Below are 16,582 nucleotides of genomic sequence, written 5' to 3'. Positions count from 1 at the left end.
TTACATATTTTATAAATATATAGTTTTTATATTATAAATTATATTTATTTATAATATTTATAAATATATATTTTTTATATTATAAATTATAATTATTTATAATATTTATAAATATATATTTATATATTTTTATAAATATAAAATATAAAATAAAATAATATAACTATTGTACAAATGGACCAAGTCATGCAAAAATAACAAAAAATTAATTAAACATAAGGATCATATAATTTCACGTTCTTCATTTTGCAAGAACTTATTAACTTTTATAAAACAACTCTTGCATTATACAATTATTGAAATTACCAAGTCAATTAGTTACATTTTAGGCTTGGTTTAATCTAACCTAATTTAACCTGACTCTGATTACTGAATAACATCAATTCACAAAAGTTATAGAAAATTCAAAATAATGTTATTATACTATGTAATAATGCTATTAATCCTATTATACTTAATAATGTTATTATACTATATATTTACTATTAAATAAGTCATTAAAAAACAAATTGTAAAACAAAAATAAGAAATGAAACATACAGAATAGGAGTAAAGCTGCTCTCTTTTAAATTAGAGTCTTTAAATTACATTTACTTAATATTAGATTATTGAGAGTTAATAGGTTTCTACCTAATAATAAATTAACTTAATAAATATTGTTTCTTCGAAATCTAAATTTATCAATTACCAATTATTACCCATATTAAAGAAACTTCCTATAAATCGTACATGTTCAGCATCAAGAAAATTAAAATACTGAAGAATTAAAATACCGAAATCTTAACAAGTGATTAATCATTACGAGTAATCTTGAAAGTATTCCCATGATTTTCTTATATAAATTTACATTTCAAATTGCCTAAGTTATACATTTAACATTTAGAGATAATCCTGCTGCATTCTTTTATAAATTTTTAGCCATTTTCGACCGATATTTTGTTTTTCTAATGTCACATAAATATTTCAGGTTGTAAAATTCTTTTTGTTTCTTAAAGTAAGAATAGAATTAGGGATTAGAGACAACCTTCATCTATCTAGATTATTTTTTAATGCACAAATTAATCAAAAGGATTACTCGAGTTTTTCAATTAAGTTTGAATTTAATTCTTATAACTCTGGAATTTATTAGCTAATTAAAAGTATATTGCTAATTAAAAATCTAATGAATTATATAGGATTATTTTTAATTATTTCAATTAAATACACAATATTTTGAAGAAGCTGCGTGCAATCAAAGTTATGTTTGAAAAATGATATTTCATCTGCACCTAATGTAAATACAACAGCATGTACAGTAGTATAACTATTATCACTGGTTATTAGTTAATAATCATTTCCTTCCTATCCCACGCGACAGACAACAAGAAGACCTCGCTGATACTCTGACATACACGACACACGATTAAAATTCACTTTCCGGAATCTTATCAACATATCATTGTTGCCTCGCGAGCATCCAGAAATGCTTCTTGACGACAATGTCTACGAGCAACGATGCATTTCTATTCCAAGGCAATTTAATGGAACAATCGTCCCCTTTTAAACAAATTTCTTAGCAGCCCGTGTAATGTAGCAGAAAATGTAACGAGGTTACCATTGTCGTGATGTGCATTGGCCAAGATCGTGCATTCGTGACAAACAGTGTCTCTCGAGCAACGTGTCATCGAGCTGAAATCGAACATCTCACGATTCTTTACGGAGTATACACGTAAGACAAATTTACGAAATTGTCTGTTATTAAAAAATAATATCACTCATATGTGCAGCAATATTATTCTTATCACTCTACTTGTAAATGTTATTATCAAACAGTTCTCGCTCCTCATTTATAACGAATGAATGAAAACTATTTCTATTTATTCGTGTTAAATGATTTATGTATATATTATATGATTATATATTCATATATAATATAAACAGTATATTATACAATATATAATATTATTAATATTATATTATACTATATAATATAAATAGTATATTATAAAATATATATGATTAATATTATATTATAATATATAATATATTACATATAATATAAATAGCATGTTATAGATTATATATTTATATAAAATAATATTTAGAATATTTTATAGTACTTATTTATAAAATTATTTCCCAAAAATTTTAAATATCAATTAATAATGTATTACATATTGTCACAGTGCCATTTCAATTTTCTATTATCTGAACATTCTGAATATTTACTAGAAATTTGCTAATTTACTCTATACGTATTATATAGACATTTTATCATATTTCTTAGAACAGAAAAAATATACCCACGAATACAAATTTCATATTTATAAATTTTTGCTATTTCATAATGTGTACAAAAAGACAGAATATAATATACCTAAGAAACTGTGTTTAATTCTCTGATAATTTATCTGCAGATTTTTATGCATTTATAAGAAATTTTAAAATGCAAAATTGCACAAAACTCATGTCGACAGTATAGTGCTTTCTATAACATTTAGTATGTGAAACAATCTTTTGGCGATATTATATTCTTAAAAATATGAATTTGCATAAAAATCCGCAGTCTAGTGGTAAATCAATGTTTATGATTGATATCGATATAACTTTAAAATGAAACAATAAATGAAAATGACAACGTGTGACTCGAATGATTATAACTCTATGGAATATACTTGCGCTAAAAAATACTAGATAATTCGGCAGTCAAGAGGATATAACATTGAATACATATAAATTAATGTTAGAAAAATGATTGTTCCATTAGTCGAGAATCGAATACTTTTGTCTCCCACTTTTATCATTATTTAAAATCAAATCTTATTTACTAAGGCGTTCTAACTTGTATTTTTTCCTAATTAAATAAATTTTGCAAGGTCTTTTCATTTTCGTTTTTACCTTGAAAACATCCGTAGTATATTGCACGTATTAAGGATCGTTCTTTCTAAGTGTATGTATTTATTATTATTATTATTATTATTACTATTACCATTTCGTGCAAAAGATTACCATCGATGTAACTGGCGTTAATAAGGATTACATGTAACAAGGCGTATAATTGACTCTGAATGTCCACTTCGTCTCAATGTCGTTTATTATGTCATGTCGTTTTTCATATCATCATGATGATTCCATAACGAAGTTGTTTGTTTCCTTCCCTCGAGGGAAACGTAACTGTAGAAAGGAAGAAAACAAATCGAGACGGGGGGGAATACAAATTTATAACTGTGAAATTGCATGATTATCCAAAATTACGGACATCTTTCACACATATAGTAGAAAACTGTTTTATGGCACGTGTCAATATTGAATAGTATAAGATTTGCAGAAGCACATATTATTCAAGGTTGGAACATTTTGATCCCTTTCTATTGTCAATTTCCTGTAAAATTCTGCTAAATGATCTACACATTTAATAATAATTATTTTCCATTCTTTCCAATTATTTCTTCATTATCATTTATTTGCAATAATTTGACTATTTCTGTACACAGTCGTAGAAAATTTGAAGACACAAAATTGCATTGCACGTATAAATATAAAAAAATATATTTAGAGTGCTTTTTATAACATTTTCTACGTAAAATAATTTTCTATCTACGAATTTGAATAAAAACTTACACAGTTTACCTATTCAATCTCTAATTAATCTTTAATCATTAATCACTAATTCACATTAATTAAAGATTAATTCGTCATTATCATTTATTTGCAACAATTTGGCTATTTTTGTACACAGTCGTAGAAAATTTGAAGACACAAAATTGCATTGTACGTATAAATACATAATATAAACAAATATATTTAGAGTGCTTTTTATAACATTTGCTACGTAAAATAATTTTCTATCTACAATCTATACAGTTTAATAATAATTATTTCTCCTATTCAATCTCTAATTAATCTTTAATCATTTTAAAAAACTGAACAGAAAATCGTTCCGCCTAATTAAACATTTCAAACATTGGTGATGTATTTCAGCTACTCTCGCTGAGCGCTTTATATGCGCTCTGCGCATTCTCCATAAACCCATAAAAAATCCACGATCCAGTAACACACGAATAAATAGCAAGTAAATTGCAATTGCAATTGCAGAAACAAAAGCACGTCCAAGCTTCGACAGAGGAATGCAAACGGAATGCGGCGTAATATAATAACAAGAACAACACGATAACGATAACGTGACGTAACGACGAACGAGAAACAGAGATAGCAGCGGCGGAGCGTACCAAACGTTTCAAATGCAAACCATCTGTGCCTGAATAAATCCTACGTTTCAAAGTCGAATTTCAACTTTTCGTTTGGTCACGCGCGATGCGTAGCGTTTCGTCATTCAAGGACACTAACGTGCGTTCCAGATTCGATTTCAATCGAACGACGAGTCGATGACTTCGAATTTTCACAATTACATCGGCTGCGTGGCTTCGTTTCGGTCTTCGTTGAAACACGTGCGCGCACACCAACCCTTTCGTTACTTCACGCACGAGTCGTATATCGTACGCAAGCGCACGTCTCATGATGCACGAAGAACGCGTTGCTTCGGAGCATCGTGTATTCCACACCGTGCCGGACATACGCATGCTTCTATATTTATACAGCTCGTACCGGAACTGTGCTTTCCAGACGCGCGTGTTTAGACTGAGTCACAGTCGTGACAAAAGCGGATCAATGGTCGAAAATGGGGTAGTAAATAAAAAACTCGATCGTTCTCGAAAGTTTCGATATTTCATGCAACGCGACGGTATTTCAGTATATACTTTTATGTAAAGAATACATATGCGTAAATTTGTATGTAACACACTGTGCTAAGAAAATTAATTATCGATAAGGAGTTAAATTTCTTTTTCGAACCGTAAATAAATATCATAATATTATTAAGTTTAAAGATTTTATAGAAATCTTTAAACTTCTTCTTTTGAAGCAACTTTCTCTAATTTCGCCATACATTTTATGCGTTTATTTCATTTTAAAAATTTTCTACACTGTGTAACAAATGGCAAAATGAGAACACTTTTCTCCTCGAAAATGTTATAAGTTATTACAGCATATAAAAAAATTGAAAGATTTTTTTCATGACTGTATTTAAAATGGATTTGAAGATTGAAGCCTCCTTTTTATAATGATCTCTTAAGACTTGCTATACAATTTTTCTTCTTTTTTTTTTCGTCAATGTCTCGAACTTTGAATATGTCAGATAAAAATAATATGTTACGATTTCTTGAATTTTCGCCAACTGATATTCAAAGTTTAATAAAATACTGCATCAAGTTTTCTGAGTTTCATTGTAAAAGAGAGGCTTTGATTTTCAAATTCATTCATAGTTCCAGTCATGAAAAAAATTTGTCATTGTTTTCACATAGTATAAAAATTTATACCATCTGTTGCATAATGTAAAAACATTTAAAAATGCAGACATAATAAGTTCAAGTTTACTATTGTACGATTTCTTTTTACAAAATTATAATAGTTTCAATATTAATGAGAGTCATTGTATAATAGTTGATAGTTCAAATTTTCTCAAAGTATAGATAGCTAAATTATAAATAGTTAAAATTTCTTCAAAGAATAATTAATGGTTAAATTAATATAGAATAGTTAATTTAATACGTTTCGACTATGAGATGAGGATATTTAATTTTTATAAAATACAATGTTAAAATAAAAGTACAATGAAAGCATACTTTTCATTATATTACAATATTATAATAGTTATTTATGTCATTTAAAATTTTTTTGTCAATGATGCTCATCTTATTTTGATCTCAATAGTTATAATATAGAAACTATTCTATATTAATTTAATGTTAAATTAAACTACATTATAATAATTCATGTATATAATAATAATTCTTTTCATTACAATGCATGATAAGCGTCAAGGCACTGTAGCTAAAATATTACATACTCCATTTTTCACAAATATGGAATAAATAATAAATAAATTGAAGAAATATGGAATAAACTTTAATAAATAATCACAAAATGTATCCACTGCTAATTAATATAAAATAATTCCAGATATTACGTCAGAGTTGATTAATCCGTAAGGTCAATGTATTGTACGTTGCATAACAGTGAGACTGTTACTAATCATTCAGTCAAGTAGTGCTCTCATTAGTAATACTTGTAAGTAGGTTAAAAAAACGACACTAGCATTTATTCAAAGATCTACATAATTTCCAATTGAAAATGAAAATTTCGAAAACGGAACTAAAATCAAATGAACAAAGATTTTAAGAAAATTAAATTTGTCTGCGACGATTTCACGATTTGGCATGAAATCAATTTGTTTTGTTCAATCGCTTCCAACACTGTGCAAATCAATCAAATGAAATAAATCAATTCCGCGACCATAAAGGTTACCAGTAGAGTTATCGTAATCGACAGCATAAATACGAATATTTAATGAACGACAGCATTCATCGGTAATAATGATGTAGTCTTGATCTCTACGTCACTGTTTTTTCATAAAAAAAAAAATTAATGCATCGATACTTTTATGTGTTTCAGATTTTTATTTCTACGTACAAGGTATGCAAAATATCGTGATGCAATTAGTCAAGTGATGATTCTGTATGCAAAGATATGAACGAGAGAAAGAATAACATTTCTTCATTTACCTTTCATCTATCTCTTTTTCCAATTTTGGTGTCAAATTGAGATTACCTTTACAAAGTAAAAAATTAATATAATGAAAAGACAAATATGTACTTAAATTTGTAAATTCTTCTATTAATAATAAATAGACTAAATTTCTATATTCATTCGCATATAAGGATTTACACAAATCCTATTCTCACGTGTAGATATTCAATTTTGTGTCGATCTTATTTTCTTTAGCTTTGTATAACATTATGATCATTTGTTTCGGATTTTCATTTATGTTACAACTATGTTCAAAATTATAGATAATATACATTGAACGCGTAATTATGGTATAATAATTACAGCAATCTGAAAACGCATACGTTATTATCAAAAATATTAAAATTATATACCTACTATATTAAAATAATATATAGCAGGTATGTATTTTTGACATTGTTGTCTTATTTCTAAGTGAAGAGGGGAAAATAACTGACACGAGAATATTTTATATTTGAAACTAAGAAAATAATTGAGAATAAGAAATTATATCAATTGAAAACTTATCAATATGTCAATTATATATTTATATATGTATGTATGTTTGTATCAAACCAATTCTTAATTAAACATGTTCAAACTATTATATTTTCTATACTTTTCACTTATTTTTGCATGCAGAGTAACTTTCTGTTGATTGTTCACATTCGGAATTAGCCAAATATAGATATACTTGACATATTTTTAAGCTCAATTTTTTTAAATTTTTTCATGTATGAAAAAATTCAGACATTTTTTTCAAATGCTTTAATTCGTCCATAGTTTTCCTTTTTTCAACATTTTCAATGCTGTTTTCTTCTAATACTCTGATAAACAAAAATAATAAAATTTTAAAAATCTACTGCTACTCTTTTACTCAAATGAAAAATATTTCCTATGAATATGCGTTTACTACGCATATACTGTGAATTCTTATGCGAATTCATATTTTTGAGATCTTGATCAAAAATTTATTTTATATTCTAAATATATAGACAGTATACATATTTTTTTTCACATTATAAACATTCTGTGCAACCTTACACTTTCCAATGCATAAAAATTAGTAAAATGTATTTGTAAGATGTAACAAGTGAAAGAAATCTCTATGCTCTAAATGTATATTTTTATAAATATAATTAAAAGAATAATAATTTATAAATATAATTAAAAGAATAATAAAATATAGGTAAATCACAGTTTTACTTTAATTACTGAATACTCTACATATACTCAACTTTGGATATACACATTATGTACGTTTCCGTTTTATCAAATTTTCTATAAATATATTTTTATTCATAGAAATATCAATTACATAAACGAATCCGAAATCTAGCTAATAAGTAAACTATATTATCAATAATTGAAGCTTAATAAATAAATAATTATTTAAACATTTTCGCGCATAGCGATTCTAAGATTTTGCATATGAAAAAGGAACTAGAAAAAAAAAGTCATTTGTCCTAGAAAATTTCACACTATTATTTAAGAGAAAAGTAAGGAAAAAGAGAAAGGTTCGAAACGAATTATGATTAAATTTGAAAGAATTGGCGATGTATAAACGATTGGATATCGTGCAATTCATTCGACTGGCAATATCCCGAGCGAAATCTCTGTTGGAATCGAGTCATGAGGGCTGCTCGAGGCCTTCCGCTTCCGCGAGGCTTTTTTACTCGCGTCGATCGAAGAATAAAGATCGTCACTTCGGATAAATTCAATGAAACCTTAAAGCCGAGTTCTCAACAGGCTCCAAGTGGATCGCGATAATTAAATTGTGAGTCTGGCTCAATTCCACGGAAATAAATCTGCGGGGGAGCATCGGTCACGCACCGCGCGAATTAAGAATTCTAAATCCGAGAGTGCGCGGCAAACACGGAAATTCGAGTTCAAATGAACTGCGTTTCACCGTTCACTAAAATGAAAAACTACTTCTTTTCTTTGTTCTAGGAGATAACTCGCAGAAAAATGTTTTTCCTTTTGTGAAAAATGTCTTTCCTTCTAGCCACGATTGTTTATTTTTCAAAAACACTTTTTACTGAATTTTAAAACCATCAAACAGTTATAAAACACGATTAGATTATTAAAGGGAAAAAGTACAGTTTGATTTTCAATTAGAAATTGTTCAATAGTAATTCAGATGTGTTTGACCAGGAGCAATGTAAAATTTTGAAAATCGAAAAATTCTCTTTAAATGCAAGAAGAATTTGTTTTACAACTGGGAATGATTCAAAGAATAATCTCTGATCGGAATGATCCCAAAAGCAAAATCAATGAATAAATGATTAGTTTACCTAAAAAGCAGCATCGAATTAATTTTGATACCAAATATTTTTAATACAGTAGAACTCCGTTTATATGAACTCCATTTATTATCAAATTTTAGTCAACTTTTGTTGGTTGAATCCGAATTTCTATCAGATCATTGCAAATAAAATGACTAATTTCCAGTTTTTTCAGTCAGATTGTGCACGCATGCATTTATGAGAAATTCGAGAACACAAAAATATGGAAAATGCACATAAGATGCAAAAATATATAATATACAACAGGGTACTTTTTTTATAATAAGTTAACACAGCGAAGATAAATTTCTATTTCTTTAATTGTGTTCATATAAAGATCTGCACTCTAAATATAATATTAACCGAATTCAATACATTTTAATTATTGTAGAATAAAGTTACAATAATTGCGATTAAAGTCTTTAGTTAGTCGTTATTGGTAGATTTCTTTCTTCTGACCTGATTTCTTCATATCAATGGCAGATTATTTTTTTTCTCTTAAGTGGCTTTTTTAGAATCCGGTATTAATGTTATGACCAGTTGAAAGTTTAAAATTTCTTAAAGAATGTATTCGAGTTTCATACTGACCAACTGATACATAATTTATCTTCCAATAAAATAATTAACGAAATATGAATCGTATTATACTTGATTAGCTTTAAGCTTTAAATTGATAAATAAATATTATTGAACAGTACTTAAATTATTGGTAATTTTACACAATCATGGAATCGAAGATTTCGTGTGCAACAATCTAATATTATGTGTACAAAAAATCATTAACAAAAGACAGAATCAGTCTTATTATAGGTATGAACTCCTATTATATAAACTATTATATTTTTTACAACAAATCACGTAAGCAGAATTCTATAGCTTATTTATATGATTTATTCATATATCTTATTTAATTTATTTTAATTATAGAATATTCTTCAATAAAGAAAATTCTATCAAAGATAAAAAAAAAAAGATTAGAGAATTCAATAAAGCAATTAGTAACTAGTAATTTACTAACTTGATAGTAACAGATAATTTTTCAAAAATAAAATAAACGATAGGAATGAAAAAGAAAGAAGAGGAGTTGCAAAGTAGTTCAGTGATCGTCAAACGGTAAAAATTAATTGAACGTTGCGGCTCGATAAATCACCAAGTACGCTTTTAAAAAAAAAATATATCACTGTGCACTGAAGCCCGTGAAAGGACCATAAAGAGAGCCACGGCAATTTTAACTGACAGTCTCAAAGAATTGGAGTTAATCGAACACCGGTTCGCGACGTGTCAGGTTTCTGTTTTTACACCACTTACGGAAGAAAATCTGTTTTACACATTTTCCTCAAAATATAAAAAATCATTTTAAAGACACGAGGGTAATTGGTGGAGAGGAAGGGGAAGCACTGGGATTCCTCGAAAAAATTAGCCGGGCAAGAAGAAGAATAGAAATGGGGGACGAAAAAGAAAAAAAAGAAAACGAAACAAAACAAAAGGCCTGGTGACATTGCCTAAGGAATTAAAAGTCGTGGCGAGTCGTCGACCAGCGCTGAGCCAGAACGAATTTTCTAGGGGCGACGATATAGACGAACTTAACCAAACGCAGAAACTTAATAAAGTCTCGGTGGTAGCAGATGGGTTTCCCTATTTAACCTCTTACAGTCTGCCTATTGATTTTCTCCGGTCCTATTGTTTTGGCACGTCGCGCATTTAACGAGAAACGTAAGAGAGAAACGGGAGGAATGAGGAGAGAGCGCGACGCAGAACTTTTTCGTCAAGTGTCGGCAAAAGATCCACGCCGATGATCAGTCTGCAAAACACGAAACAAACGCAGAGACGCGCGAGCAGAGAGGCCACGAGCTGTCAATTTGTCGCGATGTTGTGAATCATCTCTATTTCGGGAGACACCCGTTGGGTGGTCCTACCCCCTTCGTTTTTGAGGTTAGCTCGGCTCGTAATCCGTTTCGCCTCTCAGACATACACAGCCAACTTATGGCACTTGTGCCTCCGAGCAGATTAACGAAATAACGCGGACAATTGCGTTCTACTCGGCGTGAAAACCGAGCAGGAACGATCGGAAATATCTAAACGAGGGCAGCACGCCCATCTGTCGGAAATCACAGAAAAATCAATAAGGACCGGCGACATCGCCGTTAGCCGTCGGTCTCGCGATATTATCCGGTCGTTCGTGTCGTCTACTTACTGTGAAAAATATCCACAGACAAAAGAAGAAGTCCCGTTTCGTTGCACAAAATCAATTTGTCACTTCGACCACAACCACACGTCCGACAACACTCTTGCGACTCCGCCGTTTCAGTTTCGAGCGTTCCTCTCGTTCAAGGTCAGTGACGGCACGCGTCGCGAAAAAACTAAGGCGCCTCGAGTCCCCCCTTCTCGAGTGAAACGGTGAAACGAAAAATGTTTTCTTTTTCCAGGTCGTTTTTTTTTTCTTTTTTTCTCTCCACTTCGTAGAATATTTTCGTTGTACTATGTTCCAATGTGTTCGGATGCATAATTGCAGTAATATCTATGGCAGTGAAATATTAACGTTCGATATTTGTAATTTTTAATAGCTAAGTAAAATAATAGTGTTTAACGTGTGCAAAAAGTAAAATTGTAAGATTAAAATAAATCTTGGAGTAAATAAGTAAAAATATAATTAATTTCCAAAGATTTTCTTTCATGTATAAATAAATGTATAAAGATTGCGTATCAAACGTTATCTTTGCATCTGTTTTTATAAAAATTGTTGTTATGAAATATTAACATCACTCTGTCATATTAACATCATCAAATGTTTTGAATCTTTCGTTAAAAAGAATTTATTAATTTGTTTATTACAAATACACATCGTGTATACTATCTAATTTGAGAAGGACAATTTAAATAAATTTCGAAACTGTACCGAAAATTTTTCATAATTATCAACAGTGCGATTTGGAAATCACGAAATGATTAATTGAGCGATATCTTTCGTTTCAAGAAATTTTAGTAACCTAATAATCGATAGCAATTTCACGCGGGCCTCGCAGTGCTACGTACCTCCCTGGCTTCATGCAAATAACTAATCCAAATAAACAGACTTTCCTCCAAAAATAAAAAGATTTAAAACGCACGCGTGACAAGAAAACACAACCGGAAGGACCTTCGTGCGTGTTCGCTTTCCTGAAAAACCTCGAAATCTAACGCGACATTAAGAAAACAATTTCAACAATCCTCTAGCTCGCTGAGAATTATCTCAAAAAAATCCGCGAAAAATAACAAATTTTCTTAAGAACGTGTTACGGGATCCGTAACAAGTTACTCCTCAGAAAACTTGGAAATAAATCCAGCGTCGAGTACAGAATCGAGACCGCACCAAATTTGGTCATGCCAGTCTCCATTCAGAACCGTGTGTTTCGTAGTAAGCAATGATGTAACGCGCTTTACGCTAACACCGTGTATCGTATTCCGTGACATCAGATAGAAAAAAAAAAAAAAAAAATTCGCCACGAACGAACACAAACGAAAAAGAATATGTGTTCCTACTTTTTTTTCTTTTCCTTTCATTTTGTTTCTGTCGGAAGCAAAATTTAACTTGCTGAGTAATACCCGTTGTGACTGAAATCCAGAAATATTACTCTTGTTCATAGCGCATGAATGTATCGATGACATCAGGTCTTTTTTTTCTTTTCGTTTGTTATCGCGTGTGGCTCACGTAATTTACATCGTTTAAAAACGTGTTCGCCTTTTGTTTAATAAATTTTCTAGGACATCTTCGTAGCTTGAAGTATCGAGTGTACCGGAAACGTGACAAGCTACAATTTCTTAGTGAGAAATACTCACACTTGTGTCTTTGAGTCACAGTATGAATAATTTTATTTTTGAATAAATTTACACGGCACGAATAAAATCTACTCTTTCACAACTTTCAAAAGTTCAACTTGTAAAATTTAATTCACTCTTATATTATGTAAAACTGGCAATGTATTATATATAAAAGAAGTCAACGCTGATTTAATTAACATAAGCGACACTTTCAGTTATTAACAAACTTACTTTTCCGTCAACAAAGTTCAAAAACACCTTCGAAGATTAACACTTTCCTAAACTCGAGCCTTTGCTCACGAACTTTATTCAACTTGAACTCCGAATATCAAAAATTATAGCACGCATCAAAGTACACGAGACGAACATAAATCTTCACCTCAAGTCCACTATAAAACGAGCCACTAGTACCAGTCACCAGTTCATTATCTACAATTCTATACGAGCACGGATGCTTTCTCCATGCTTCAAGAAAAAGAAAAACACGCCGTCTTCGTTTCACGCAGAATTATTATATAATCGGAACGGAATTGAAAAAGTTACGTAGGAAAAAGTGTGACCACACGGCCGCCATCCGGCAAATATCTACGCGCGAAGGAAGTGGTCGTCGACCGTCAACGACGATCGTCATGTCGCGAAAACGTCGCGAATAAAACGACGAGAAGGACGATTAACAGCCTGTTGCTTCTTCTAATCGCGTAGGCCGCCTGCAAGGCGCGTAAGCGCGCGCGTTCCTCGCATTCTTCGCGCGTCGGTGGTGAAAAGAAGGCGAACGATCGTTGTTCGTAAACGTGGGTGCGTTTTTTTTTTCTTTTTTTTTTTTTTTCACTTTATAGTCACCGAATAGAATGCACCTGTACAAAACTGGCAGGGCGTGGGCGATGCTCGATATATACGTAACGGGCAAACAGCTCGCGATATACGTGGGCACGACCTGCATTTGAAATGTCTTGAGGACAACCTGACTCCGTCTACGTGATTTTTCCAGCCCGGGGAAATTTAATCGCGCTTCGATTCCCCTCGGTTCGACGCACGGTTTATGAGGTTTTCCTTGTGTGAACCTCTCACGTACCGGTGAAAAGCAGAGAGAAAGGGTTGATAACAAAACGTTGTCTGCTACTCGAAGATTTAAAACATCTTGAGATTTTTTTAGAGAAATAATGAAAATATAGTTTACTTAATTATTAATTATTACTTATTAATTATTAATTATTAAGTATTATACTTTGAATATAGTATATTTAATACTATACTTAATTATTTAAGTAACTATAATATATTTAATATATAAAATATATTTTATATATTATAATATATAAAATATATTTAATGCTATACTTAATTATTTAAGTAATAATATAAAATATATTTAATACTATACTTAATTATTTAAGTAATAATATAAAATATATTTAATAATATACTTAATTATTACTTAAGTATTAGTATATTTTAAATATAGTATATTTAATTATATTTAATTATATTTTATTATATCCTTTTGTGGTAATGAGATTTTACCTTTTACCTAAAAATCGGTTTTATGATTGTGGTATTCTGATTTTTCAGGAAAGTTTATTCCGTTCGACAGGTAAAGGATGCTTTAAACTTTCGACGAAAGCTTCAAATTTAATTTACGATTGCCTGCACTACCCTCTTACAATAAATACATTCATTTTTTAAGAAATTGAATTATAATCGTGTAAAGACCATAAAAGTGAAATATTACGTTATGTTATGTTTTCTAAAAACAGAATTGACATAAAAAAAAAAAAAAACGCAATTAACGTCACGTACGAAGAAAATAGAAAGGGGACCAGTATATTTCGCTGCCAAAATCTTAATACTCATCTCCACTTTGCCATCACAACAACTTCAATGACCTGTGCGATTTATCTAAAATTATACTCGTCCGTCTTTTTTAAAACTCTGTAAACGTGGCGGCTCTTAAGAAATAAATACGAAATTTGGTTGGAAATTCATTTTGTTATTTTACAGAAAAATCACTACGATACGTTCCAAGAAGAACGTTTTCAAAGGTTTCTGAACTGTTTCAGAAACCAGGGCAAACCAACATTGATTTCGAAGCTGCACGAGATAAATCTTGCGCTCCCAGCATCGGGGAGAAAAGTTTCGGCTGGATAGTTGCCAGGTCGACGCTTATAATCCAATTTTCATTCATTTCGGCTTTTTTACCGTACGAGGGAAAAGCTTTCTCTCGTGTGGGAAACGTTAGCCTTGGCCTGCCTTATCATTCGTTTCCTGCGGGTTCTCCAAGATGGAGCAAGCACCGCTTGTGTCAAACTGATAATACATTTTCACAGCGATCGAATTTCACCACGAAAGAACCACGCACACAATCTACATATCACATAACAACAATATATTAAATATTCCCTTTCTGGATTACACGCGCATGCACAATCAAAAATACTCACATAAACCGACACAAAGAAGACCCAATCATCGATCCCACACACTAACACGCCACATATGTATTAGTCAAACCTGGGCTAAAACTGTAAAAAGCCCATGGTTCTGATTTTTCAATAAATTTTCAATTTTCACAGCTACAAAGGAAAACGTCGTATGTCACAGTTTGCGAGAGTTTCAACTTATATGTACAATTAATTGAATTGTACAATGTAGAATTCATGTATTTGTCGCGAAAATAAATTGTACGCATTTTTATTAGATTCACGAAATGCTATTCAATCGAAGAGAGCATACGCGTTAGAAGAAACAACAGAAATGCACAAAATTAGAAAATACAATTATTCATGACATTAATTGAGATTATAGAATATAGGATTCATGTACTCGTCGCGAAAGAATGAAAATAAATTTTACAGGCTTTTTTCACAAAAAGTAAGAACAATATTCTACTCGTGCGTATTGGACAAAATAGTACAAATTTACAAAATTTTAAGAATATCATGATTACTCATATCATTAATTGAATTGTAGAATATAAGGATTATTTTTATGTATTTAGATTCAAAGTTTTATAGAAAACAATCGGAGTCAAATATTCTATTAATATTTATTTAGGGAAAATAATACAATATTTCATTTTGTACAAATTAGAATCAATCAAAACTATATTCTATATTTGTATTTCGTCAGAAATAGCACACCATTACATTTATACCGTGAAAGGAAAGAATTGTTGTTGATAAGAAGAATCAGTAATAAAAACTTTGAGCAATAATATCTCAAATGTGACATTTTTCCTTACAGTAAATACGAACGTTGTGAATAAATTTTGATTTTATTTTCAAGTTTGTATGTAAAACAAATATTATTGAACTTAACATGGTACAGTATAGTTCAACTCAGTTTTTTTGCTGGATTCTCGGCTTAATATTAACATTGATACAAAAATTATAAATATTCATTCCACTTCCTAAGAATTATAGAAAAATGAGGCGCCTAAGAGATCATTTGAATATTTCAGTTGTTATTATTTAATAGAGAAAAAACAGTTTGGAATAATGATTTAGTATCGAATGGCACATAATTGTCAATAGTTTTTTAACAGATAAACAGGTAAAAAACATAAGGACGATATAAACACAAAAATACCTATTATGTCATTTCCTGTCTTTATACAATTAATTTTATTGATTTTCCAACATGAATTAGGTTAATATTCTTTTGCGAGAAACACCGAGATAAACTTACTAATATATCAAAGAAAGCAAAATTATTCTTCATATATTCTTTATTCTTCTATATATCAAAAAACATCATATTACATGCACCATACCATTACATTAAGTTTAATTTAGAATTTAAAGGTACTGACTTGAAAATGTCGCTAACAATGTTAGTACAATTCTACCTACACGCTCCAAATATTCATAAAGATACTACCGATTAATTGCATCGTCGTA

General features: G+C 30.2%; 1 protein-coding gene across 3 annotated transcripts in view; it reads right to left on the bottom strand.

The window, feature by feature from the left end:
• Window positions 1–11,209, bottom strand: part of LOC122535246 (talin-1) — an 87,463-nt gene extending 76,254 nt beyond the window's left edge. Inside the window, exon 1 of one of the 3 annotated variants that reach the window (XM_043666611.1) lies at window positions 11,083–11,209. The gene's annotated coding sequence lies outside the window, so the exon portion shown is untranslated. The remainder of the gene's footprint in view (window positions 1–11,082) is intronic. The other 2 variants (XM_043666613.1, XM_043666612.1) reach the window with 2 other exon arrangements.
• Between the last annotated feature and the right edge of the window lie 5,373 nt (window positions 11,210–16,582).

Source organism: Frieseomelitta varia, unplaced genomic scaffold, assembly GCF_011392965.1.
Source record: "Frieseomelitta varia isolate USP_RPSP 00005682 unplaced genomic scaffold, Fvar_1.2 scaffold_686, whole genome shotgun sequence".
In the NCBI taxonomy this organism is placed as follows: Eukaryota; Metazoa; Arthropoda; class Insecta; order Hymenoptera; family Apidae; genus Frieseomelitta; species Frieseomelitta varia.
The sequence above is the reverse complement of the archived record's forward strand: the minus strand, read 5'-3'. Positions and strand labels throughout refer to the sequence as shown.